The following is a 25128-nucleotide window of genomic DNA, read 5'->3' as shown; positions in this document are numbered from 1 at the left end:
ATCCAAAATCTATAAAACATCGGGAACAGTCAGCAGAGGGTTTGGTGATTGGCTCATATTGGCGATATACCCAGGGGCATTACTGGGCACAGGGAAGATTGGGAATGAATAGGATTGGCTGTTAGATATGTGATCTCTTCAATTAAAGGGGATGTCTAGTTGGAACAAGTTCTCACTGATCTCTGGATAGGTGATGACTCTTAGATCGGTGGGTTTGGCCGCTATGACCCAATCAGCAGAACAGCACTTATAGATAGAAGTGAGCGAAGTGCAAATGTTCAGCCGCCGGTCCGTTCATTCTCTATGGGGGGCGCTGTACTCAGCTTTCTCCTGCATAGAGAATGAATGGAGCGGTGGTCCGGGGAGGTACTAGCAGGGATTAGTTGGGTTCCCAGCAGATCTAGAAGTTGTCACTTATCATGTGTTGGGGAATAATGACTTCTCCTCTGATAAATGGGCTGATTCCTGTCAGTTGTGGTCGCTGAGTGCGTGTGATGGGATGTGGCTCCGTCCGTTATATTATATCACGTCTTATACCTATAATCTCGCTGATCGCAGGTGTCTGTCTTCACACTCAGATGAGATGGAACAAACTGACCATATAGAACTTTTTTTTTCTTCTTCAAATTCAAACCAAGCAATCCTATTGGCTGAGTATGAATGCAGTTACCATGGTGACAGAAGTAGCTGCACATTTAAAGGGACAAGATACTAATATTGTACTAAAGTGTATTTTATTATACACTTCACATAACTGACTGGGTGCACCTTGGTGCTGGTGGGATGGCTTTTTTTTTTTTTTTAATCAAACAACATGTTCACTAAGTACCCTATATTATATATATTTCCTATTGCTTTTTACTTACTTATAGCAGGGTATATGTTCATATTGTTTCTATCCTAAGTTTGTTGATTTTCTAATAGATGGTGGCAAACTTCTTCCTCGCCTTTGAAGCACAGCTTTCAATTATTCCTATCGGAAACAAGGTAAAAAGCTTCGAGCCGAGCGCGATCAGACTCCTTCAGTCCCGCAGCAGGTAAATCTGTGAACATCGCCGGCACTCCTGCTGTTCCTAGTACCGATCCCTCTGAGCGGCTGTGCAGTAATGAAGGCAGGATTCACCCCAAACTTGCTCGTCTTTTTTTTCGATTTCCAGTTCTGGTAATTAGTGATACACATGTGTATATCCAGTGGTCAACTCAAAACCTATGTATGGAAAATCAATTGTTTGCTGTATGCATCTCATTTGTAGGATGCACACTATTCATTTCAATATGGAGCGGAGTAGGAGGAGACTTTCATTGCTGTCGCCCTTTACTTCCTCCCTGCTGATAGGAAATGCCATGCTGTTTGCTTGTGTCCTGTGATTACAGCAGCCTGCAACAGTTTTCAGCGTGCACTCCCCGGCTCAGGCATCAAGCAGTAAATGATAACATTAAAACGCTGCTACCCCTTTGTTAGTCACTTTTTTATCTTCTTCCCCCTTCTACGAATGCTATAGTCCGTTATTCTAGAACTGCTCTGAAAATGGTTCTCTCTGGAGTGTTGGGATTTGGGTTTAGGGTGGGTTATGGGAATTGAAGTTCAGATACTTTGTTCATATTTTTACTATGGAATTACTATGTCATGTATGTTATTTGAAAGATGGAATATTTGTAGTTGGAGTTTTTCAATAAAAATGGTTTGATTAAAAATAAATATGAAATTAAAATTCCTCTGTTCTTGAGAAAGCATAGGATTTTACTAAGAGGTAAATTGCACGTTCCTTGTTTTCCAGGCACTTTACATTTTTGCTAGTTTTGTGCGATTACACAATCCCTTTTATAGGCCAGTGCCAGTTGTACATCTCTCCCTAAACTCTTGTTCACACTATATTTTAAGCCAGTTTTATTCTATGGTTTCTAGATGTTGTCCAGCTTTGATAAATAATTAGTATTTATACTTTTGCTTTTAGATAGACTTGAAGAATGCAGATCCGGAAAGGGTGGAGAAACAAATTGAGAAGGTGTTTGACGTTCCCGCTAGTGACTGTATCCGGGTACGATGCGCTCCAGATCAAAATCATTCCTGTAGGCAAATTTAACTCCGCTGTCTGTACCTTGTCTTTTATTTTTTTCTACAAAATGTGGCTGGAAAAGGGGCAATGTAGCGAGGAATTTACATCAATTTTTGTGTTAAAAAAAAGCAAAAAACTTTTGTGATGCATCATTTTTGCGCAAAAATGTGCAGCTTCCTATTTTACAGCACTCTTGCAACTTTTAGAAATTGGGCTTGGTAAGCCACACAGGTCTAAGAACGACCCATTGGGGTTTTAGGTGTTAAAAAAATGATCATATGAAAGATTTTGTGATCTGCGGTTACGTGATTGTAATAACAACATTAAAGCTCCATTCAGATGTGCAGGTTTTATCTATGAGAAACTGAGCAGAACGATATATAGGTTTGTGGGAGAAGATTCAGTATAAATTGTAATTTATTCATTAGATTTGAGAGTCCTCAGTGGTTGATACCTTTAATGGCTAACTGAAAAGATGGTAACAAATTGCAAGCTGTCCAGACTACTCCGGCTTCTTCATCAGGCAGACCTGAGACCTGAGTAGTCTGGAAAGCCTGCAATTTGTTTCCTTTTAATGGTTAACGGAAAAGATGGTATCAACCACTGAGGACTCTCAAATCTAAATACTCTTCTATCTACTGGCTAATACGGTACAAAGATAGATATTTTTCCTGTATCAATTTATTCAGTGGAATCCTGCTGTTTGTACAGATGAGTCCAGTGGGCGGTCCTACTAGTGATTGACAGCTATCTTTGCCTGCATGGTCATACAGAGAACTGTCAATCACTTAGTAGGACCGCCCACTGGACTAGTGTACATACGGCAGGACTTTTCACTGCATAAAATGCCAGTTTTGCTGACTCTCTTCCCACAGATATGTCTATCAGTCTGATCAACTTCTCTGCTCTACAACACCCCCTACAGATCTTATACCATTTCAGCATGACAGGTTCCTTTAATCACCTGCAGATGACATAAGTAGCCATGTTCTGTGTGGCTTACGGAGGGGCTTGATTGCTTGTCAGCTTCAAACAGGTTTCATTTCTTCTGATTCGTTGTAGCCGAGTTCTAAACTGTATTAAGAAATTCATTTCTCTGTTTATTTCTATTAGATGTCGGGGAAGCTTGGAACAAATGTGGAAAGTGTTCTTCAAGAAGTTGTCAGGAGGCTTCCACCCTGAGTACGGACTAATGCGGCTCTATCCATCTTCTCTTTATTAAAGGGAACCTGTCACCTTGGAAAATGCTATGTACCTGCAGGTATAGGGTTAATCTGCAGATAAATATTGTTACAATGCTGCCCGGCCGCCTTATTGATAGTGTAGGTACCGGGAGAAAATTAACTTCTTTCCTCCCTGCAGCCGCCGGCCTTCACTCATCGTTGTGCACGGAGCGGCTACAGTCTTGGATCACAGCACCGCTCGCTATATCAGGGGCGACGGCTGTAAACCCGGCCCGGATTTTGATTGACAGCTTGCTCTGCACAGATGCGCTGCGGAACCACTTAGAATCTGAGTGAAGGAGTAGTATGTTCACAGATAGAGAATATGGCTCATCCACGTGCAGATCTGCTCCACGTCCGATTACATATTTGTGGGAGAAACCCTAGTGGCAGCCTCATATTTCTGACATGGATCCTCTAGCACTATTTGTGAAACTGCGGCTCCCAGCATAACTTGATGAGAGACCGTCAGTCTGCTGGGACCTGTAGTTTCACTACAGCAGGAGTGTCACAAGCTGCGGACCTCTGCTCACTCCAGCACTGGTCGGCATTTTCAGCACGTGAACGTACGCTATGCTTTCTGGAGACACAAGGGTGTAGATAATTTTATCAAACCCTTGACTGTAAGTTTGCTGAACTCTAAGTGGATTATATTGTTCCCACTGTTTCAGTTTTGGACCATTTAAGGGGAATTTAAAGGGTTCTGGCCACTGATTTTCCTTAAAGGGGATCAGTATCCCTGTATGTCTTTGTATATACTTGATAAAGACCTATAACAGGTCGAAACGTTATGTGATGGCGAAATAAACTTTGTCTTTGGAATTCATCACTCTGGACTGAACGCTGTTTACTTACCTTTATCCCCCTTAACAGGATGTCTTATTCTTGTGTTTTAGTCCCAAGATTGAAAAGGGCAGCCCTCTTAAAGCCCTGCTCTTTGACTCCACGTTTGATCACTACAGAGGCGTCGTAGCAGCATCGCCCTGTGTGGAGGTGACGTGTGTAAAGGCAATAAAATCGTGTCTGCCCACTCTGGCAAGTGCTATGAAGTCAATGAGGTTGGCATACTGACCCCAGAGGAAGTGGCAGCCGAAAAACTAAGTTTTTTTTTAATAATTTTATTAGCCTTTCCCTCTGTCTTCACCAATCAGCCCTCTGTATTGATGATCAGATCAAAGATGTAGACAGGGATTGTCTCACGCTGCATCTCCTTCCTGATTGTATCACTGAGAAGACAGAAGCTGCCCCAACCCATTCTCCAAGAAATGCAGAACCCAATGCATCTGCTGTCCGTGATCCGCTTATTGTCAGAGGACATCATTAGGGACTGCATTTTCTCATTGCTTAAGAAATTGTTGGGGGATCCTGCTAATTGCCGGTTGCATGAATTTATATAGTGTGACCAAGTTGTCAAGCACTTTTCCATGTGATGCTAAAATCGCCTGGAAAGCGCTTGACAACCCGCATGCGAAATCACATGTGCAAAACGCGTGACAAACGCTTGTCCCTGGCTGAAAAAAACGCATGTAAAATCCGCATGCCAGGGAGATACAGAAACGTTCAGGAAAAAAACCGGAGCATTTCTGCATCGTGGGCACATAGCCTTAGAGTGCCGCTGTGCAGGCAAAGACAACATCCCCCTCTTTCTGAGAATCAGTGGGCTTGAAGGGGTACGGCTCCCCATCAGTTATAAAGCCATGTCATGTCATCAATCATATGAGTGTTATGTGGCAATGGCATTGTCTTGACAGCCAAGGATCCTACTGAAGGCCTCCATGTCTTCCATGATTGTACAACTATGAAGCCCGTCCCATAACTGGGATTAATATGAGATTGGTCATTTTACTCTACACTGTAGCGGTAAAGCCATTGGATGTTTTCGGTGACCTGAGCCTGCAAAGTTAAATTCTCCCGTTACATCATTTTTGGCTTCACCACATCTGTTCGTGTTAAAACTAAAAAAAATATCTTCTAGAAATCCTATCGAGAGGATGATGGAATGAAAAAGAAAAAAAAGATGAAGCGGCAGAATCTCTGGAGTTTATTTTGTTCACTTTGCCTCACCAAGAAAAGTAATAAAAAGAGATCAGAAAATATTTATAAAAACTACAGCTCTAACTGCAAAAAAAGCCCAGATACAACGAATCTACTGGAAAAAAAGCCCAGATACAACGAATCTACTGAAAAAAAGCCCAGATACAACGAATCTACTGGAAAAAAAGCCCAGATACAACGAATCTACTGGGAAAAAAAGCCCAGATACAACGAATCTACTGGGAAAAAAGCCCAGATACAACGAATCTACTGGGAAAAAAGCCCAGATACAACGAATCTACTGGAAAAAAAGCCCAGATACAACGAATCTACTGGGAAAAAAGCCCAGATACAACGAATCTACTGGAAAAAAAAGCCCAGATACAACGAATCTACTGGAAAAAAGCCCAGATACAACGAATCTACTGGAAAAAAGCCCAGATACAACGAATCTACGGGAAAAAAAGCCCAGATACAACGAGTCTACTGGAAAAAAAGCCCAGATACAACGAATCTACTGGAAAAAAAGCCCAGATACAACGAATCTACTGGAAAAAAGCCCAGATACAACGAATCTACTGGGAAAAAAGCCCAGATACAACGAATCTACTGGGAAAAAGCCCAGATACAACGAATCTACTGGAAAAAAAAGCCCAGATACAACGAATCTACTGGAAAAAAAAGCCCAGATACAACGAATCTACTGGAAAAAAAGCCCAGATACAACGAATCTACTGGAAAAAAAGCCCAGATACAACGAATCTACTGGAAGAAAAGCCCAGATACAACGAATCTACTGGGAAAAAAAGCCCAGATACAACGAATCTACTGGAAAAAAAGCCCAGATACAACGAATCTACTGAAAAAAAAGCCCAGATACAACAAATCTACTGGAAAAAAGCCCAGATACAACGAATCTACTGGAAAAAAAGCCCAGATACAACGAATCTACTGGAAAAAAAGCCCAGATACAACGAATCTACTGAAAAAAAAGCCCAGATACAACAAATCTACTGGGAAAAAAGCCCAGATACAACAAATCTACTGGGAAAAAAAGCCCAGATACAACGAATCTACTGGGAAAAAAGCCCAGATACAACGAATCTACTGGGAAAAAAGCCCAGATACAACGAATCTACTGGGAAAAAAGCCCAGATACAACGAATCTACTGGGAAAAAAAGCCCAGATACAACGAATCTACTGGGAAAAAAGCCCAGATACAACGAATCTACTGGGAAAAAAGCCCAGATACAACGAATCTACTGGGAAAAAAGCCCAGATACAACGAATCTACTGGGAAAAAAAGCCCAGATACAACGAATCTACTGGGAAAAAAGCCCAGATACAACGAATCTACTGGGAAAAAAGCCCAGATACAACGAATCTACTGGGAAAAAAGCCCAGATACAACGAATCTACTGGAAAAAAAGCCCAGATACAACGAATCTACTGGAAAAAAAAGCCCAGATACAACGAATCTACTGGGAAAAAAGCCCAGATACAACGAATCTACTGGGAAAAAAGCCCAGATACAACGAATCTACTGGAAAAAAGCCCAGATACAACGAATCTACTGGGAAAAAAAGCCCAGATACAACGAATCTACTGTAAAAAAAGCCCAGATACAACGAATGTACTGGAAAAAAAGCCCAGATACAACGAATCTACTGGGAAAAAAGCCCAGATACAACAAATCTACTGGGAAAAAAAGCCCAGATACAACGAATCTACTGGAAAAAAAAGCCCAGATACAACGAATCTACTGGAAAAAAAAGCCCAGATACAACGAATCTACGGGAAAAAAAGCCCAGATACAACGAATCTACTGAAAAAAAGCCCAGATACAACGAATCTACTGGGAAAAAAAAGTTTTATAGCTTTTAGAAGGCAAGGATAAAAAAAAATAGTAAAAGTGAAGATTATCCCACATGCACTTTGTCACCCAAGGATCTCCATAAACTGCAGCCGCCCATCTCAGCACCACTTCTTTTGTTTGTGCTTTTTCCTTATTGCTTTCTGTGTCTTTTTAAAAGGGTTTTTCCATCATTTTTTTAAAGTAATTTTTTCCGATATCCAAAGCATTTAAAATTGTGTACGACCCTGTGCAGGATATAATAGAGCGACATTTTAGCACACTAGGAATATTCTTATAGTGCCACTAGATGGCGCTCTAATCCTGCATGCAGTAGTGATGCTCCTGTCGGTGCTGCTTTCTATGAATATACATGTGTGTTTGGAGCCCAGGAGAGAGCAGAGCTGAAAGGGGATTCTGTTATTAAAGCAAATAAAATGTCAATATTGTGTTATGGAAAGTTCTGCAAATTAAAATACAATTTTGTGTTTTTATTGCCATTCAATACAAATCTGTTGTGGCCGTATGATGGTTCTCAGCTTGTTACAGTGCGATTAGCAGAGCTCTCTGATGTGGTATTTAGGCTCTGGGAAGTTATAACATATATGTTGATAGATCCAAAATAGTTTTACATCCAAAATTCAGTGCTGACTAATGTCACAGCATTTCTGACTTAAATGAATGTAACTAGATGAAATACTATTTTTGCTGCATGCAGCCACCACCAGGGGGAGCTGTTGACATGTGATTATGTACAGCTAGTATTGGACCCACCCGCAGCAGTAGAAGTCTGTCTCCAGTGAGCGCCCTCTAGTGCCAGCTGTATATAGCTGTAGTGAACTCATGCAGTGCTGGGTCTCAGAGCCGTTGCTACCTTCTTTTATGGCTGATTTGTACCCGATATTCAATGTAGAATTTGATGAATCTGCACTAATTGTGAATATATATTACTCTCATTGTTTCTAAGATATGCTGGGCAAGTAGGTTATCTAATCGCTGGGATGAAGGACGCACAGGAAGCACAAATAGGAGACACTCTGCATTTACTGAAGCAGCCAGTGGCTCTGCCCGGCTTTAAGCCTGCGAAACCCATGGTGTTTGCAGGTGAGTTGAACCCTAATACAAATTAAATGGTCCCTGTACTTGATCTCATTCGATAGATAATGTGCAAAATCCCTTTATAAAGTTCAATTAAGTTGGAGTTACTTTTCAGGGGTTAGATAACCTAAAAGTGTCGGCCGGTAGGGTCTCCCTTCTGTCTAAGTGTAATTTGTCTCTAGCAGCAGAAACCCCCCTATATGGATTACCGGAAGAGGGGCTTGGCCTTTGTCTCTTTGCTCCTGCCTGTCAAACTGTATATGCAGGCATAACAGAGATGCAGCATCTCAGTTAATTGTAGGCATCTCATTAAGCAATGGCGGAAGCAATACGTGCTGAGTAATGAGAGAAGGGATGTCCCAGGACCTATAGTGCTGACAGAATGCTGATAAAGAGGAATCGTCCACTCCAAAAGAGTGGATGGCAAGTTACAGAGCATGTGTATTGGTACTGTTCCAGGACATACTGTTTTATCTACAGTCCATTTAGAATCAAAACTCTGTTCTACATAATATTGTACATGGAACAGAGTATTATGCCAATGTAACTGCAACACGCATCGAAGTCAAAATCTAGGCAGAATTACACCTATAGCCCCCTCAGACTATGCAAAACACCAATTGAGCTTTAACAACTTCAGCTCAAGTGCTCAAAAACTGTGTAACGGGGTCGGAAAGCTATTGTACAGTATACAGTATATATTTTATTAGCGTAATATTAAGACCTGTATTACAAGAGCACTTAGTTCAAGATTCAGCCTCCAGATGGCGTGACATCAGAGATTAGACACATCTGCAAGAGCGTCCTCAACAATGAATATATAGTCAATCACAGGGACTAGACGTGTAATGTATTAGTACAACAGTATAACGAGTGTTGTGTAGAGATGAGCGAACCCGAAGTGTAAAGTTTGGGGTTCATACCGGACACCTAGTGTCCAATGCTGAACTCCGAACACTGACAAGTCCGTTTTAAGAGTGAGAGACCTCCTAGCCCTTACTACGACCATTTTACAGCATCAAAGTTTGTGCCTCCATTGACTTCTATGGGGTTTGGGTTCAAGTTCTGGTACCCGAACCGAAGTTTGGTCGAAACCGAACATCCACGGGGTTCGCTCATCCCTAGTGTAGTGTAAATTCTACGTATTTTGCGCCTGAGTACCAGTAATGAGGAGATCCTTACCCATTATGTGCCTGCCACTCTCCTAAACACGCGTTTCACTTTTTTAGCTTCTTCAGAGGGACACAGAGTATACCAAACACTGCCCCCCGGGCACCAGATGTAACCCACTGTATCAATTCCTTTAAGGCTAAAGTTACAGCTATAGAATAGATTGACCTTGACAATTCAAGTGCTTTCTTGTGGGAAGTATGTGCACCTCCCGATCATTTCAGTGGAGAGCGACCATTCCCAGCCACCTCTATTGAGAATCCATGACCGGCACAGGCGCTGTACCCTCGCCTGTCACACTTTAGAAATCCTACTAATTCCTTGTAACAGCCAGGAACGCCTCCACGATTGGATTAGGAACGGTGATCACAGAGTAGATAAATGCCAGAGAACCTTTATTCTGCAGCCGCATTTTTCATCCCATTAGACTCGGCCTATTTTACAGAAGCCGAGATAATTGAGGAGAGATGTAAGGAAGGAACCTCACGATCCTCCAGGACTAGTCAGCTCAGAGCCGTGACGTGTGGACAAGGTTTTTCTACATTGTGGGGAATTTAGGGAGCGCTGCAGCAAGGGGGTTGGTAATGACACGCCACCGTGACACATAATGCATGGACTGTCTCCTCTCATTTGTTCTTTGAAGCTTGTTTTCCTCGTGAGTGATGCTCGGCGCATGAGAAAAGCCCAAACAATTAACATCAAATGGGTTTTCTGCGATTTGTAAAAAATATATAGCAGAGAGATGGGAATCTAGGAATGATTACATATGGAATAAAAAAATAAAAGAAAAGACCTTCTCAAACTCTGCCCTTTCAGAATCGCGGCTCTCACGGTCCCTGCTCACTTTTGGCAGTGACCAAATCCAGTATATCATTCATGTGGACACTTAAAGTGTATCCGTCATTTTAATTTTTATTTCATAAATCAATAGTTTACGTGAAAATAGGAAACTTTGGAATATATCTCATCAAAGAAATTTGCTTCTTTATTTACTAAAATTGATCAGTCATCATCAAGTCTCAATTCTGAGGTAAAAATTTGTATTCAGTGCAGACAGACTTTCCCATTACTGAGATAGGAGATGGCAGCTGCTACTGATAAGGGGGAGGAGCTGTCTCTAGCTCCTCCCTCTTCCTGCCCACATAGAATTGTATCAGTAGCAGCTGCCATCTCCTATCTCAGTAATGGGAAAGTGTCTTCACTGAATACAGATTTTACCTCAGAATTTCATAGTGAATGATACATTTTGGCAGAGAATGAAGAAAATGTCTTTCATAAGATATATTACAAAGTTGTTTAATTTCATGTGTACTCTTGATTTATGAAATAACAATTAAAAGAGGGTTACTCTCTAAGATAATCGGGTGCCTTAAAGGTCATGTGCTGGAGATGTCGGCTTCACTGCTGAGGTCAGTACTAGTGTTGAGCGAGTATGTTCTATTAACCCTTGTACCGAGTATGCTCGGGCCGAGCTCCGAGTATTTACAGCTGCTCGGTGATATGGTTGAATCGCTCCCGTGTGCATGATTTGCAACTGTTTGACGGTTTTATTACATGAGAGGAATGTCTATTTCTTACACATTCCTCACATGTAATAAAACTGTCAAACAATTCAACCATATCACCGAGCAGCTATAAATACTCGGAGCTCGGCCCGAGCATACTCGGACAGAACATACTCGCTCAACACTAGTCAGTACCTTAGTCACATGAATGATGTACGGAAAGCCTGCAGGAAGTAAGCGGAGACCAGTGCGGACTACCGGAGCAATAGTGATGGAGCCATGGGGGGAACAAAGAGGTGAGAATAGGGATTTTGAATTGAACACATTCCTTGCTGCTTCCTGAGTTTTTGGAAAACCAATGTAAGATATGTGCACACGGCGTCTCTTAGATTTCGGTACCGCCACTGAGATTTCCCAGACAAGGCCGCTTCAGGAAGACCGCAACGGTCGTTTTCCTGAGGTGTCTTCTCCGGCGGCTTTGCAGCGGCTTTCACTTTACGCTGGTAACTATAGAGAGCAGGCGGCTTCCTAGCGGAAGACACTCAAAGAATGAACCTGTTCCTTATTTTAACCACTTCAGTTTCCGAATCCTAAAGTGGTTAAAAGACATAAGACAGAAGATGTGCACAGCAATGTTGCTTTGACATTGCTGTGCATTATGTTCATATTATGGGGCGCTTTATCTGGCAGATTCCAGGCTGAAAAAGCAGCCTGGAAGGAATCCACTTGAAAAAGATGCCATGTGCGCACACCCTTGGGGTAAGTTCACACACAGTATTTTAATGTGGATTTTTTTATGTGCATTTATTGAGTGGCCATACCCACTCCCAGTTGAGTTCTGACCACCGTTCAAAAACTTGACAAAGTGTTCCCAGACGGGCGAAAAAACCCACAAAATTTTAAGCAATTTTACACTAGAAAATGGACGTAAACTGCTGGATGAATCGGCCCCTTCGTTTTCTGAAGCAGTCAAAAAACTCAGTGTGAACATACCCTAAATGTGTTTTTTGGAGCAGAATCCACTTCAGAATATTGTGTGAACATACCCTAATGGTTTCTTTTAACTTTCTGTTCCAGTTGACCAATCCGAATACAGCAATTTGATGAGTGCGCTGGAAAAGCTGACCTTGAACGATTCAAGTGTCTGTTAGTCGGGACAGCAGTGCAGCTCTGGGTGCTGGCTGGAGGTGCGTCTTCTACTGCCATTATCTGAATTATTTTATATCACTATATATTTTATTTCAGTCATTTCCTATACTTATGATGAAAATATACCGTGCGGGCATTAATGTGTCCTACAGTGATCATAAGGGCACAGTTATCACCTACGGACCGATTAATTGAGCATTAGATAGACATTTCAATAACTTTAATTTCTGAAAAGGGGCCATTTGTGCAAGTTTAATTATTGATATAGTGTGTAAGGCTGAAAAAAAACGTCTTCAGCTCAGAAAATTCTTCTGTAACAATGATCAGGAGGAAAGCAAAAACACATTACAAGGTAAAGTCCAATTTTTGGCAGAGCAAACCACTAGGTCAACAATTCATCTTGGTAATGTGTTAACCACTTGTATATTACACTCACGAATGGTATCTAGTCCCCTAGTGAATTCAGCAGAGAGTTGCACAGTCTCACGCTCTTACAGTAAAGAATCCTGGTCTTGGCCCTTTTGTTATAGATACGGTACTGAATATATTACAGTATGTCACTCCTTAGCAATTTTTTTTAACTAATAATTTAATCATAATAACTAATAATTTTAACTAATTAATTGTATTACTCTTTCCTTGTATTGCAGTCCACCTATTCCATCTTTGCTTTAATCTCCCACCTTGAACTTGCTAGACCTCGGCTTTGTCTTTCTTGCACACTGGTGGCCAAATCTGTGCACCATGCTCCATATGGAGTCTGACTAGTGAAAATGTATTTTTCATTGTTAATTCACATTTGTCCCTTCTCGGCCCAAACCTCCAGCTTATCCAGATATGTTTGTGACATATTATCCTGCAGTTCCATAGCCAGGATTGTCACCGGTACAGTATTGTGTAGATCTGAATCCTCATATCCTCATCAATACACATGTACATGTACACATGAGCCTGCTGGACTTCCCATAGAGAAGTCAGAAATGGTTTATTACCACCTCTGCCTTCCTGATTGTTTCCTAAACATGTGCTGTGCGTATAGTTTAGGAAGCAATGGTGGTGATCATGTGAGTACCGGTTGCTGGCAGCATGTGTTGCTAGGTTAGCCCCAGATTGATTCAGCAGTTTTCAGGAAATTGAATTTTGTCATGTTTTGTTATTACTGAATTTCCCTGTAACTGTGCCTGGCATATAAGCCCCAGTTACAGGGGAATTCAATACTGACAAAATGGAGGCAAACGTTATTTGGATGACTGAACCAGAGACATTTTTAGAGATCTTAAAATCCCATGTACGGAAAAAAAAAAAAATGCCTGGTGATGATCAGAAATGATCTGGTCTTGAACTGGTTTGTAGTTCAGTCTACGACCTGCCTTGTGTATAGTAGGCAGTGCAAATAGCGTGGTGTTTCTCTATTATGATGGACACCGCGTTACTGGTACTTTCCAGAGCAATTTCTATTAGAGTGGTGGATACCTATCGAGCACTAAGTAGTTGCTCATTTTATTAACACTTTCGGTATACTTGCCTCTCTATAAATTATAACTAACGTTCATGTCCTGCACAGGTTGGGCTTCCTGGGGCTTTTACATATGGAGGTGTTTAACTAGAGACAGGAGCAGGAATACAATGCATCTGTCATAATGACGTCCTCTACAGTCCCATACAAGGCTGTGCTGTCCTCTCCAAAGCTGATTAAGGTACTTTCTGTCTATGGCTTCCATGAAGCAGTAATGCCTTATATGTAACCACTCTGCGCTGTATTGTGGGCCACTCTGATTTGTTGTGCCATACCCCAAAACTATCTATCAGGGTGTTTCATTATTTCTGGGGGAAACAAAATCAGTAAAATTGGACTTTGATTTTGAGATGTTGACATTTTTTGTTCAGTATTTGCAGTTGAAGTGGTTTTCTGCTACTGTAACATTAATGACCTAATTCCAGCACTGGTCATCAATGTCAGATCGGTGGAAGTCCCAACAACTGGCATCACCATCAATCTGCTGTGTGCAGCGGTGGCCAGATGGTGTTCGGAGCGGATCCACACCGCTCCAGCACGCTGGTCACTGGTCACTGCCGGGTTCTGCAGATCACCTCCAATTGTATGATCCCATCTAATTTTCCACATTATTTCTTTAGGAATATGGAGAATCGGAGATTACTATTGTAAATCCATCTGAATTTCCTGACAAATCTGTAGTAAAGGAATATCTTGAACCTATTATTTTGGGCACAATTATCTCACCAGATGACTATCTTGGAAAGATCATGTCGCTGTGTCAGGTCAGTGACCATTGGATCACAAAATTTGAGGTGATGACATTGGGAAATTATATCATAAACATTAATTTTTCAAACACATTATATATGTTATCTTAAACTCTCCATATGTTAAAGGGGTTGTCCAAGACTTAGATATTGATGACTTATCTTTTGGATGGGTGGAGGTCCGCAGCAGCTCCCCCGGCAGCTGGGTGTACACAGTATACGGAGGTGGAACACCTGAGCTCTGTACACTGTGTAGAGACTTTTATCAGGTTCTGCAGCTCTGCTCTTATTTACTTCAATGGGAGCCGAGCTGTAGTACCTGAGAATGGCCACTATGTGGTGTCCTGACTCCATACACTGTTCACTTTTGGGTGCCATGTGAGCTGCAAACAGTGGATCACCGAGTGTAAGAAGCCCCCTGATCTATCAAAGTCCTAGATAACCCCGTATAATACAAGGACAGCAGATTATAGGAAATGTCACCCTATTTTGGGGTAGATGTAGCAAAACTAATGTAGGAGCCAAGTGGAGCAGAGACACGTAGCAGGCAATTTGGTTTCTGCCACCCTCCATTACATCAGGTTTCCACTCCCTTTTAATGTAGTGGTAATGTATGTAGAAATAACGAAGACCGGATATACCAATTGTAAGTCAATGGGACCCACAAGGATTCATTTTGTTTCATTAGAAGACGGATCTCTTGGTCCATGGCTCCATGAGGAATGGCAGCTGTGATGCCAATGTGAACTACGTTCCAATAAAGCCAATTGCTTATTTCCGCAGACCCGGCGAGCAGAGCAGAAGAGCTTTCTTTACATAGACGAACACCGGATCATGATGAAGTATTTGTTACCTTTGAATGAAGTTGTGGTTGATTTTTATGACAACTTAAAATCCTTATCTTCAGGATATGCAAGATGAGACCTACAAAACCATGCAAAACCTTCACCCCTTCCGCCCGGCCTTTGCTGTTCCCAAACAAGATATATCTATATAGTCAAAAGATGGTACGATTGTTCTACATTTTCTTCTTACTCAACTCCAAGAGACTGACAGTCTATTTGGTCCAGTTTGAGGCACATTATCACAAGAAGATCAGATGCCCCATAAGGGAATCTCCTAGGGCTTTCTCTAGGGGTCTCGGACTCTTCGATGAATAAGGGGCTTATGAGGTTTACCTTCTCCAGCAGCAATAAGTGAGAGTACATAAAACCGTACACCATAGCAGGGTGTACATAATCGGGAAAGGAGAGCAAGAAACCAAATCCGTTCCAAGGTCTCAATCTTGACAGCGTTTAGCAACCTAAACCTTGTGAATCTCAGCGGTGCTAGGCCAGGAGTATCGAGCCAAGAAGGCCATAGGTCTTCATTAGTGTTGAGTGAGCACTAAAATGCTCGGGTGCTCGAAGCTCTGGCCGAACTCGCCGTGATACTCGGGTGCTCGACCTGAGCCACGAGCCCAATGTTAGTCTATGGGAGACTCGAGCATTTTTGCGGTGGCACCCCCGGCAGTCTTTTAAAAGCCTAACAAGTGCCCAAAACGATAGTGACAGTGCTCAAATGACATGGGGACAGCATGGGGACCGCCCCAGGAAGCATTTCTGACCCCCAGGTCACTGCTGTCAACAACATGGTCAGAGGTATTAAGCCACTTTTACAGGCTCACAATAAAACGAAAGTGAAACTTTTTTCCTGTGAAATATGTTAAGGAACATCCTTTCCAGGGAAAAGACTTGTGTATAAGTTAAAATAAATGACCAAAAACAAAAATACTCCTCCACACCTTCTGCTATGTTCACAAGTAGCATTTTTTATGCGTTTTTGCACTTTTGTATTGCTTTCAACTATGACAAATGCATTCACCGGGAAATATAATTTTAACATTTTACAACCTTATCTGGCCATGTGCTGTGTGACACATGCATAAAGTGCTGAAAAGACATGGGAACAGCATGGGGAAGACCCCTGGAAGCATCTCTGACTCCCAGGTCACTGTCTAAAAGTGTGCCCATCATAAGTGATCCTTGCCGCATCAGAAGATGCAGACTTGCAACTATTCCCATGCAAGTTCTAGTCCCAGGGCAGTGTTCAATTGTACCTCCCCCATTCCTTGAAATACAAGCGCAAGTATGCAGCCTGCCACCCACCCACCCCCTGGCTGCAATACCATACTGCTTGCTTGCTTGAACTTGAAATTGGGCCTTTTAGGCATGTGGAGGCGGAATCTGGCCACCACGTCATGGCTGTGTTGGCGGCCTGGAATCCATACTCAGTCCCCAGCCGCCCGGCGGCCGGGTGTCCATACTCAGTCCCCAGCCGCCCCGCGGCCGAGTGTCCACACGGTCCCCAGCCGCCTGGGGGCAGTCGGGTGTCCATAAACGGTCCCCAGCCGCCCACATTTCTCCTTGGAACATCCCCCCACACACTTTTCTTAGCCCGGCCTGCTTTAGGCAGCATTGGACGAGCCCACCAGAGAACCAGACTCCTCCGGTGGGCCCTGACTTCTCCATCGGTGGAGTTGAGAGTGCCAAGGTGAGGAGCATGATGATGATGACAGAAGTTAGCATCTGCTATGTTTTCTTTTAATGCAAGTGTAAGTGTGCAGCCTGCCACCCACCCCACCCCCAGACTGCAATTCCATACTGCTAGCTTGCACTTGAAATGGGGCCTTTTAGTTTAGAGGAGGCCGAAGCTGGCCACTACCTCATGGCTGCTTCGGCAGCGAGGTATCCATACTCAGTCCCCAGCCGCCCCTATTTGTCCTGGTGTGCCTTATACATAAGATTAAGCGCATATACCAAAACATTACCTGTGCCCTCCCCAGTGCATTTAGTGGGAAGGAGAGCCTATTCCGCTGTAGTGTGTGCATGCCAAACCCCTGTTCATGGTACATGCGAAGATGCCTCCCACCTTGCACCTGTCGTTGCAGACTTGCAACTATCCCCATTCAAGTCCTTGTCCCAGGGCAGTGTTCAATTGTACCTCTCCCATTCCTTGCAATGCAAGCGCAAGTATGCAGCCTGCCACCCACCCACCCCCAGGCTGCAATACCATACGGCTTGCTTGCTTTCACTTTAAATTGGGCCTTTTAGGCATGTGGAGGCGGAATATGGCCACCACGCCATGGCTGTGTCGGCGGCCTGGTATCCATACTCAGTCCCCAGCCGCCTGGTGGCCGGGTGTCCCCGCTTGCTCCCCAGCCTCCAGGGGGTGGCCGGGTGTCCATACTCGGTCCCCAGCCACCCCTATTTGTACCGGTAACCTTTCCCACACTTTTCTTAGCCTGGCCTGCTTTAGGGCAGCATTGGCCGAGCCCACCGGACTATCAGACTCCTCCGGTGGGCCCTGGCTTCTCCATCAGGGGAGTTGAGAGTGCCAAGGTGAGGAGCATGATGAGGATGATAGAAGTTAGCATCTGCTTTGTTTTGTTGTAATGCAAGCGCATGTATGTAGTAGCGGCTAGGCCTGAGGAGGTCAGCGTTTTGGCGCATATCCTACCTCCTCCGAGGATTGCTGGATGTTTTCCTGCTACTATCCAAGTTCTATGACTCCCGTTAAAACAAAGCTTCAGGTGATAAATGATGGATGAGGTAGTGGCAAAGGAGAAAGAGCAGGAGGAACAGGGACCATTCACATCAATATCAGGCCAGTCAACCAGATATGTCTTGTAGGATATGTTTCTGTAACAAAAGGAGCGGTTCGGCTACACAGTTATAGGGCATACAGTGAGTGCAATGCCTACCAAAAATTTCGAGGCACTCCAATGCCCCTTGGAAATGACATGGAGGTCAGAGGGCGTTAACTAAACCTTTTTTTCCATTTATAGCAACTGGGTCTCCTGTGCACTGTTGGCCTAAGCAGTGAATGGAAGGCTTTCCAAAAATTATGAGGTACTGCAATGCCCCTTACAAGAGCCATGTGTGGCACCCCAGGGGTCTGGTCACCACAGTAATAGAGATTACGTCGGAGAGCAAGTGGGAGGTTTCCTGGTCAGGATCCCTTAAACATGCAACATCCTCCTGCCCCAGTCCTGGGAGGGGAGAATTCTGCCCTTATAAACTGGATCTGGGGTGGGGTTGAGTGAGTCAGAGAACAGAGAACAGTCAGAGTCAGAGTGAGAGCAAGGGAAAGTAACAGCAAGGAGCTCTGTAGGAGCTAGGAGCTAAAGACGAGGGGCTGGAAGCTGAGCAGAGCTCGCCCTGGCAGAAGACAATAGGAACCGGACACAGGAGTCCGAAGCTGTGAGGACTTATATATCCAGCAGCAGAAACCAGCCGGCAGGGGATTTCAGGTCCTCTGGCCATAGAAGCCCGGAGGCTCAGTCACAAGCAAGGGACCAGCACCGCCGTCGTGGAGCGGAGGCTAACAGAAGGCCCCAAGTCACCAGCCATACGGGTGAGCACTACACGGTACACTCAGGGACGTGGGCTACTTCTACCCGCTTACAGCAAGGTAGCCAGGAAGAGTGCAGACAGACGGGGAGGCCTACAACTCCACCTGGCCAGGGGAACTCCTGCTTGCTCACAGACTGACCAGGCCTCTTATGCTAGCCAGTACTCCCGGGAGGGTCTACCTTATAATCATCAGTAAAGACCCTGAACTGCACTGCAAAGACTCTGAGTCGTTCCTGCTGCACTCGTGCACCATCACCCACATCATCCACACTCACTGCCCTGAGGCTATACTCCTCCTGAGGGGAGTTATCCCATTTTATGCTGCGCACACAACACCAGCCTCAGCGGTCTGCCTCGCAGCGGTGGTACTCCCTGACCGCAATCCACGGGTGGCGCAGTCGGACAATTAACCTCAAAACCTAAGAAAGATTGCCACTGGTTTGACCAGCCTGAGCCACGGGACCGGGTCACCGCCACGGAGACTACAGACCCCAGAGACCCGGCACCGGGTATCCCACACACGTGTACACACGGCCCAGGGGGCGCGTCACATGCAGTACAGCATATTACAAACATAAGTCCCATTATTGGGGAGTGGGTGTCCCATAGTATTTGCTTATGCCTTGCAAGCAAAAGCTGCCAAAAATTAGGACGGAGCAACTTGCAATGCCCCTTACAAGAGCCATGCAGTACAGCACATTACAAACATAAGTCCCATTATTGGGGAGTGGGTCTCCCATAGTATTTGCTTATGCTTTGCCAGCAAAAGCTGCCAAAAATTAGGACGGAGCAACTTGCAATGCCCCTTACAAGAGCCATGCAGTACAGCATATTACAAACATAAGTCCCATTATTGGGGAGTGGGTCTCCCATAGTATTTGCTTATGCTTTGCCAGCAAAAGCTGCCAAAAATTAGGACGGAGCAACTTGCAATGCCCCTTACAAGAGCCATGCAGTACAGCATATTACAAACATAAGTCCCATTATTGGGGAGTGGGTGTCCCATGGTATTTGCTTATGCTTTCCCAGCAAAAGCTGCCAAAAATTAGGACGGAGGAACTTGCAATGCTGGCACCCTGGTGGTATAGTGGTGGTGGAGGCTGAGGATAAGGAGAAGATTAAACAGCCGAAACGAGGAAGCGTATACCCATGTGTGGGTGTGAAGCGGTGCATGTGAATACACCTCCCGAAATAACACAGTGGATTTGACTTTATGTTACTCTGCTGTCATTTGGTGGTGATGAGAAGTCTGGCCCAATCCAGCCCTTGTTCATTTTGATAAGGGTCAGCTTGTCAGCATTGTCAGTTGACAGGCGAGTGCGCTTATCAGTTATAATTCCCCCAGCGGCACTAAAAACACGCTCCGATAACACGCTAGCGGCAGGGCAGGCCAGGACCTCCAAGGCGTACAGAGCGAGTGCATTCCAAGTGTCCAGCTTGGATACCCAATAATTAAAAGGCACAGAGGAATCACGGAGGACGCTGGTACGATCGGCAAGGTACTCCCTCACCATCTTTTGAAACTTTCCACTCCTTGTGAGAGTACCCCGCGCCTCAGGGCCTGTAAGCTGGGCGGGTGTCAGAAAACTGTCCCAGAACGTTGACAGTGTTCCCCTGCCTCTGCTGGAATGGAGTTGCATCTCTCTCGCCTGTACGCCTTGGTTGGGCAACGAACTGTGACCTCTGCCGCTAGCGTGTTCAGATGGGAATTTTTTTAAGAGTTCTGCAGCAAGGGCCTTCTGTTATTGCCCCATTTTTGTAGACCTCTCCACCTCAGGAATAAGAGAGTGAAAGTTCTCCTTGTAGCGGGGGTCTACAAGTGTCACCAACCAGTAATGACTGTCACCCAACATTTTGACAATGCGAGGGTCACGGTTAAGGCAGCGTAACATAAAGTCAGCCATGCGTGCCAGACTGGTAACGGGCAAGATTTCCGTGTCCTCACCAAGATGACGACTGACCATGCTCTCCTCCTCCTCGTCCTCCTCCTCTTCCTCCTCCCCCCTGTCCTCAGGCCACCCACGCTGAACCGACGGTATGACACTTGTACAGGTACTACCGTCTACAATGCATGATAGCAGCTCCTGTTCTTCCTCCTCCTCCTCCTCCTCTCCCTCATTGTCCCCCAATGCACGTTGGGATGAGATGAGGCTGGGCTGTGTGTAATCGCCCGCTACAGCTTCTTGATCCATCTCATCATACTCTGGCTGCAATGCCTCCTCTTTAATTCTCTGCAGAGAACGTTGCAAAAGACAGACAAGTGGGATGCTGACACTAATGATGGCGTCATCGCCACTCACCATCTTGGTGGCCTCCTCAAAGTTTGTCAGGATGGTACATATGTCAGACATCCAGGTCCACTCCTGAGGTCTTATGTGTGGAGTCTGACCTGAATATCGACGGCCTTGTTGCAGCTGGTACTCCACAACTGCTCTCTTCTGCTCACAAATCCTTTGCAACATGTGGAGGGTAGAGTTCCAACGTGTGGGGACATCACACACCAGTCGGTGTGCCAGAAGCTGCAAACGCTGCTGCAACACAGCAAGGGCGGCGGAAGCTGTAGCCGACTTGCGAAAATGAGCTGACAGGTGGCGTACTTTCACGAGCAGATCTGGCAACTCGGGGTACGATTTAAGAAACCGCTGAACCACGAGGTTAAGCACATGAGCCAGGCATGGTACGTGTGTGATCTCACCTCACCTCAGAGCCGCCACTAGGTTACGGCCATTGTCACACACGACCATGCCGGGATGTAGGTTCAGCGGTCTCAGCCACAGATCTGCCTGCTCTTTCACAGCTGTCCACAACTCACAAGCAGTGTGAGGTTTATCACCTAAGCTTATGAGTTTCAGCACAGCCTGTTGCCGCTTGGCGGAGGCAGTACTGCAATGCTTCCAGCTTGTAACTGATGTGGTGATATCTGAGATGGAGGCTGAACATGAGGAGGAGGAGGAGGAGGAGGATGCGCAGGAGCTGTACACTGTGGGGACAACTCTGACTGACATAGGGCCCGCAATCCTCGGTGTGGGGAGGATGTGTTCCGTCCCAAGGTCCGACTGGGTCCCGGCTTCCACTATGTTTACCCAGTGTGCCGTCAGAGAGATGTACCGTCCCTGGCCACAAGCACTTGTCCACGTGTCCGTTGTCAGGTGGACTCTCCCAGTAACTGCGTTGTTGAGGGCACGGCAGATGCTTTGGGACACGTGCTTGTGTAGTGCGGGGATGGCACACCGGGCAAAATAGTGTCGGCTGGGGACCGAGTACCGAGGGACGGCCACCGCCATAAGATTGCGGAAGGATTCCGTCTCCACCAGCCTAAAAGGCAGCATTTCCAATGCAAGCAGTCGTGAAATGTGCGAATTTAGGACTGTAGCCTGTGGGGCGTTAGCTGAGAATTTCCGCTTTCGTTCAAAGCTCTGGGATATGGTCAATTGAACGCTGCGGTGGGACGTGGACGTTGATGCTGTTTCTTGAGAAACTGCCATAACAAGTGAAGACTGAGAGGAGGGGGCATCTTTACATGCAGTATGGACAGGGGATTGCCTTGCACACACAACAGGGGGTTCTATTGCACACACAACAGTAGAAGAAGCAGTGGTGACACCCGCTGACACTGGTCGTGGACCCTGGGTTTCGCCCCACAAAGTCGGGTGCTTTGCTGCCATGTGCCTGATCATGCTGGTGGTGGTCAGGCTGGTAGTTTTGTCACCCCTGCTGATGCTGGCATGGCAGGTGGAACATATGGCCTTTTTGGGGTTATCAGCAGAGTCTTTAAAAAAATTCCAGACTCTGGAAGACCTACCACTTGTACTGGCAACGTCCCTCGTGTTGGTGTTACGGGGAACGGTTGCCTGCCTTCTGTCTGCGGCCACCACACTGCTTCTTCCTGCCTGTTGGGGTACTCTGCCTCCCTCCCCCTGTGTGCTGCTGGCCTCACTCTGCATGTCCTCCTTCCACGTTGGGTCAGTTACTAGATCATCCACCACCTCCTCCTCTTCCACTTGCGCACCACGATCCTCCTCCTCATTTCCTGGCAATTGTGTCTCGTGATCGTCCACCTCTTGTGACAGATTGCCAACGTCGACTTCCTGTGGCCGTGGCTGTTCAAATATTTGGGCATCGCAACATGGGATCTCCTCTTCCACCACTTCAAGCGTATCAGGCGAGGGGCCCAAATATGGAAATGGACCAGTGAACAGCTCTTCAGAGTGTCCAAGTGTGGGATCACTTGCTGTCTGACGACACTCGGCATGGTGGGAGGAAGGAGCATCAGGGTGAGGAGGAGTATGCGGTCGAGACTCACGGCTACTAAGAGTTGACCGTGTGGAAGACAGACCGGAGGTGGTGGTGCCCAGGTAACTGGAAGTATTGTCTGCTATCCAATTAATAACCTGTTCAAACTGATCAGTTCTCAATACTGGTGTTGTTCTGTGCTTCCCTAGTAATTCGGTCAAGAAGTGGGAGCGAGAAGATGTGGCTGTTGGTTGTGGCACATTTTCACCTTGGCCACGGCCCCGTCCTCTGCACGAACCATCACCAGAACGTCCACTTCCACGTCCCTTGCCACGCGCCTTGCCCATTGTAAATGAAGTAAAATAGCTTACACTTGCACTATCAATGGAAAAAGGGTAATAAAGAGTAGATTAGAACCGTGGAAGAGAAAAACCACAGTTATTGTTTACTGGGGTATACCACACTTTTTTAAATAGAGATATTTGCGGCTGAACAGTGATCGACACACTCAAACTGTTTTCTTTAGATACAAATGGCCCAAAAGTGGATAATACAGAGGCTTGTACCGTGGAACTGCAAAACCACACTTGTATTTCTCGGGCCTACACCAGACTATTTTCAACAGATATATTTGTGTCTGAAAAATCAGGGAGACACTATTTTTTTTTTTTTTTACAGCAAAAAATGCAAAAAGCAGGATAATAGAGATTTTTTACCGTGGAACAGCAAAAGCACACTTCTGTCTCTCTGGCCTACAACAGACTATTTTCAACAGATATATTTGTGTCTGAAAAATCAGGGAGACACTATTATTATTTTTATACAGCAAAAAATGCCAAAAACAGGATAATAGAGATGTTTTACCGTGGAACATCAAAACCACAGTAAAAATTTACTGGTGTATACCAGGCTTTTTAAAATATATATATATTTGCGGCTGAATCGTGAGCGACACACTCAAACTGTTTTTTTTAGATACAAATGGCCCAAAAGTGGATAATACAGAGGTTTGTACCGTGGAACTGCAAAACCACACTTGTATTTCTCGGGCCTACACCAGACTATTTTCAACAGATATATTTGTGTCTGAAAAATCAGGGAGACACTAATTTTTTTTTTTTTACAGCAAAAAATGCAAAAAGCAGGATAATAGAGATTTTTTACCGTGGAACAACAAAAGCACACTTCTGTCTCTCTGGCCTACACCAGACTATTTTCAACAGATATATTTGTGTCTGAAAAGTCAGAGGCACACTTTTTTTTTGGGGGGGGGGGACACACCAAAAGGTTAATAAGATGGGTATTTGTACATTGTGAAGGAGGAAAAAAAAAAGAGGATTTAGATTAAAAAAAAGGATTTTTCCTGGCCCCCGGGACCTGGAGCTAAGTCCAGCAATTTCAGCAACAGGAGCAGCACACAGGACTGTAATGCAGCGTTTGCTGGTATAACCACTGCGTCTCCTATACAGCCTGCCTGCCTGATATACCTGAGATGGATATTAGTCCTGAGAAGGACTGTTTGTTTGATCTGGCAGCCTTTACAGACCCTACACTAACTATTTTGCAGGATATATCTCTCCCTAAATCAGCAGCGCTGTCCCTACACTGTCTGATCCGGAGCGACTGTGTCCAAGATGGCGGCGCCCGGTTTTAAATACTCGAGGTGACGCTGTGCGGCCAGCCAATCACTGTAATGCCCACAAACAACATGGCTGCGGCATTACAGTGACTGGCTGGCAATCCCTGCATGTTCATTGGCTCTGTAAAGAGCGCCAAACATGCAGGGCGGAGACCCGAGCTCCCGCCCGAGTAAACCGGAAATGCTCGGTGCTCGCCGAACATCCCGAGTAGCGTGATGCTCGGGCGAGTACCGAGCAGTGTCGAGCATGTTCGCTCAACACTAGTCTTCACGTTTTTGCAGAGAGCCAGGAAGCTTTTGTTGATACGGAGATCACATCCACTGTGTTCATCATAAAACATTAAACTTTACAATTTACAAGATTTAAAAGGAAATTGTATTTTCAACCAGCTTTACATAACTCAATAGAACAGGAGACTATTAAAAAAAAAAAACACCTTGTAATATATCTGATCAGAGAAATCTGCTTACTTCTCCACTCCCCTTACCTCCTGAACTTGTCATACAA

The 25128-nt window shown here is 44.9% G+C and overlaps 1 pseudogene; it reads left to right on the top strand.

Annotated features, from left to right (window-relative positions):
• The first annotated feature begins 924 nt into the window (after positions 1-924).
• LOC141176480 (translation factor GUF1, mitochondrial-like) lies at positions 925-15350 on the top strand (annotated as a pseudogene).
• The last annotated feature ends 9778 nt before the right edge of the window (positions 15351-25128 follow it).

This window comes from Phyllobates terribilis, unplaced genomic scaffold (genome assembly GCF_046119375.1).
Source record: "Phyllobates terribilis strain yellow unplaced genomic scaffold, ASM4611937v1 Scaffold_27__1_contigs__length_16484149, whole genome shotgun sequence".
In the NCBI taxonomy this organism is placed as follows: Eukaryota; Metazoa; Chordata; class Amphibia; order Anura; family Dendrobatidae; genus Phyllobates; species Phyllobates terribilis.
This window is presented reverse-complemented; position numbering and strand designations above follow the sequence as displayed.